We start from the raw sequence: 4,047 nt of genomic DNA, 5'->3' as shown, positions 1-4,047 counted from the left end.
TTCTGGTCTGCTGATGACAGTTTTTCTGACTACGCTGCCTCGTTTGAGTATTGTGCAACCAACAATTTTGTACTTCCTCCTAAACGTCGCTGACGTCATTGAAGGTGAAACAGCGCAAACAGCAGTCACCTTTGTTGTGCACAGGAGTTAGTCGAAGATCGTCGCAACGATTTTAAAGTAAATGAAAGGCACCGAAACTCATCAGATCTCGGTGGTACTGAGCACATTCAGGCATCACCTCTGGTAACAGGACGTTTCTCCACATAGCAGCCCTGATACCATGTTTGCTCGCAGAGTGGTTTTAATATAACTTGCAATCATTGCTAACATATCACTACAAGTCTGTCTCGTCGGATCGTTGCTGTATGAGGGTAACAAGATAGGAACTTGAAACTTCCTGGCAGATTAAAACTGTGTGCCCGACCGAGACTCGAACTCGGGACCTTTGCCTTTCGCGGGCAAGTGCTCTACCAACTGAGCTACCGAAGCACGACTCACGCCCGGTACTCACAGCTTTACTTCTGCCAGTACCTCGTCTCCTACCTTCCAAACTTTACAGAAGCTCTCCTGCGAACCTTGCAGAACTAGCACTCCCGAAAGAAAGGATATTGCGGAGACATGACTTAGCCACAGCCTGGGGGATGTTTCCAGAATGAGATTTTCACTCTGCAGCGGAGTGTGCGCTGATATGAAACTTCCTGGCAGATTAAAACTGTATGCCCGACCGAGACTCGAACTCGGGACCTTTGCCTTTCGCGGGCAAGTGCTCTACCAACTGAGCTACCGAAGCACGACTCACGCCCGGTACTCACAGCTTTACTTCTGCCAGTACCTCGTCTCCTACCTTCCAAACTTTACAGAAGCTCTCCTGCGAACCTTACAGAACTAGCACTCCTGAAAGAAAGGATATTGCGGAGACATGGCTTAGCCACGGCCTGGGGGATGTTTCCAGAATGAGATTTTCACCCTGCAGAGTGAAAATCTCATTCTGGAAACATCCCCCAGGCTGTGGCTAAGCCATGTCTCCGCAATATCCTTTCTTTCAGGAGTGCTAGTTCTGCAAGGTTCGCAGGAGAGCTTCTGTAAAGTTTGGAAGGTAGGAGACGAGGTACTGGCAGAAGTAAAGCTGTGAGTACCGGGCGTGAGTCGTGCTTCGGTAGCTCAGTTGGTAGAGCACTTGCCCGCGAAAGGCAAAGGTCCCGAGTTCGAGTCTCGGTCGGGCACACAGTTTTAATCTGCCAGGAAGTTTCATATCAGCGCACACTCCGCTGCAGAGTGAAAATCTCATTCTGGAAGATAGGAACTTGATATATTAGTATTTCCGTACATCACGTCTGGAATTAGAAATACGTAAGTCTCAGCAGAGCTTCGGTCACAGTCCGGGCGCAATCAAATGTGATGATATTGCTAACCTTGCTATTCTGCGCTCAACTGTCACGGCTACGGTCAGCATAAAGTCTGAAGACATTCCAGTCACATGACGCGTCGAACTACTCAACCAGCGATGGCATCAGAAGAGCTCTCCATTCTACACAGCAGCTGTCTCTAATTTAACTCCTTATTAGTGTACCTAGAGAATGTGAAAGAACTTTCTTCCTTATAGCAGCCTTTTATTGTAGCTTGCCGGAGCAACGACGCTTTCCGAGGGATTGGAAACAGGCTAAGGTCATTACCGTTTTCAAGGAACGTCTTCCGACTTATAAACATATTAATAGATTTATATGGCTGACGTAAATCGGTTGTAAAGTTATATAACATGTTTTTACTCTCGTATTATGACCTGTATGGAGCTCGAAAATCATTGGATTTTGAAAGCAGCGATCGTGTGAAACTACGCTGATTCAGAGGGCTCTAGATAACGGCGTCGAGGCTGGAACGGTGTTTCATGAATTTAACGCAGTTTTATGCTGTCACCTACAACATATTGGGGTCATTTTTGCAACTGGACCGAATAATTTATAAGCTTGTCTCCCAAGTTTTACTGAAAGGATCTTTCCTCACTACATTCTCCCGTGATTCACAACCACAACGTGGGGACAAAAGGAAGGAGAGGCTGCGCTGTGTATCACCGACTTACTTCCAGGAAAATATTTTTTCTGTTTTCCAAAAGATCTCACATACAACACTAGATTGGGACAATTACAGTTTCGCATGTGGTAGGCATGACAAGACATCTTGCGGAACAATATTAAACGTTTTCTCTGGAAACTACTTATAGGAGACTCATGACGGAAATATATTAGACATAATGGAAACAAATAGATCTCACATCTTGGAGGATGTTCACATTGAAACTAGTATCAGTGACCACGAGCCAAGTCAAGCAACAATCATTACGATCATTACGGAGGTACAAGTGATAACTGAAACAAGTAGCAAGGTGTATATTTTTCAGTAAAGTACATAAGGAGGCAGTACTGTCAAATCTGAAGGAAGAACTCAAAACATTTACCACTGAGGGAAACCTATAGCGCATGTGGTGTAAAGAGCGATGTTACTGGACAGTGGAATCCTGGAAACAAATGGTTCAAATGGCTCTGAGCACTATGGGACTCAACATCTTAGGTCATAAGTCCCCTAGAACTTAGAACTACTTAAACCTAACTAACCGAAGGACATCACACACACCCATGCCCGAGGCAGGATTCGAACCTCCGACCGTAGCAGCCTCGCGGTTCCGGACTGCAGCGCCAGAACCGCACGGCCACCGCGGCCGGCAATCCTGGAAACCAGTGACTTAGAGCGATGAACCACGCTGCACCCTATGGCAATCCGATGGAAGGGTTTGGATTTGGTGAATGCTTGGGGAACCATCATTTACAGTGTACGGAGAAGGTGGTGTTAGGGTGTGTCCACTTATTGCGCTTCAGAAAACGCTAAATGAAGGAAGATATGAACGTATTCTGCAGCATTGTATACTGCGTATAGTAGAGGAACAGTTCGGAGACGACCATTGTATCAGCATGACAATTCATTCTGTCATAAAGCAGCATCTGTGAAGCATGGTTTCTGGATAATAACATTCCTGAAGCTGAACCAAGTGGAACACATTTAGGATAAGTTAGAACGTCGACTTCGCTCTAAATCCCAGTGTCTGGCTATTGAGGAATAATGGGTTGTCATTCCTCCACAGGCGTTCAGACTCCGCACTGAAAATGTCAGCCGGCAGGGGTGGCCGAGCGGTTCTAGGCACTACAGTCTGGAACCGCGCGACCGCTACGGTCGCAGGTTCGAATCCTGTCTCGGGCATGCATGTGTGTGTTGTCCTTAGGTTAGTTAGGTTTAAGTAGTTCTAAGTTCTAGGGGACTGATGACCTCTGAAGTTAAGTCCCATAGTGCTCAGAGCCATTTGAACCATTTTTGAAAATGTCACCAACAGAACTCAAATCTTCATGAGGGCAAAGGGTAGACTCACCCCATATTAATGTCCACTAATAGGTGTACAGATACTTTAGATCAGGCAGTGTACGTATCTAGTAGAACAGTTCGTTATGGAAGGGACATTCCACGTACATAGTATTTGTAAGACAACTTCGAAAGAAACAGAGAGCATTGCACAATAGGTAAGCTATAGATCAGGGGTGCCCAACCTTTTAGCATAGTTGGGTCACTCTGGAAGAAGCCGATTATCTTTCGGGCCACACATAAAACACTTAACACTACTAACAATAACTGCTGGCCAATGCTCACATCTTGGGCTGCACTGTTACTTGCTTTGCTCCAGATGTGACCCATGGACAGCAGGTTGTACACATCTGCTGTAGATAAAGAGATGCCGAATGAAACGAGTTTGGATGTCAAAAGAGAAATGCGTGGAGACTTTGACGACTACCGCAGTATAGTCTTGTCGAAAGACCTCTGTCACAATTCTGACTATATGCAAAGGCTGACAGTGGCACCAAAGTTAGAGTCAAGACACTCATGGCTGACAAAGGAGCTGAAACTTTGTGTAGCAAAGTCAAACCAGAAATGCTAACTCCGTTTTCGAATGTTGATTTACAAAAGACAATAAAGTGCTACTGCCCAGTTGAATTCTCGCACCACTGA

The 4,047-nt window shown here is 45.7% G+C and overlaps 1 non-coding gene across 1 annotated transcript; it reads right to left on the bottom strand.

Moving 5' to 3' along the window:
- Positions 1-716: 716 nt before the first annotated feature.
- Positions 717-791, bottom strand: Trnas-cga (transfer RNA serine (anticodon CGA)). Its single transcript has one exon. It is a non-coding gene; the product is annotated as a tRNA-Ser (tRNA).
- Between the last annotated feature and the right edge of the window lie 3,256 nt (positions 792-4,047).

Source organism: Schistocerca nitens, chromosome 3 (genome assembly GCF_023898315.1).
Source record: "Schistocerca nitens isolate TAMUIC-IGC-003100 chromosome 3, iqSchNite1.1, whole genome shotgun sequence".
Taxonomy (NCBI): domain Eukaryota; kingdom Metazoa; phylum Arthropoda; class Insecta; order Orthoptera; family Acrididae; genus Schistocerca; species Schistocerca nitens.
This window is presented reverse-complemented; position numbering and strand designations above follow the sequence as displayed.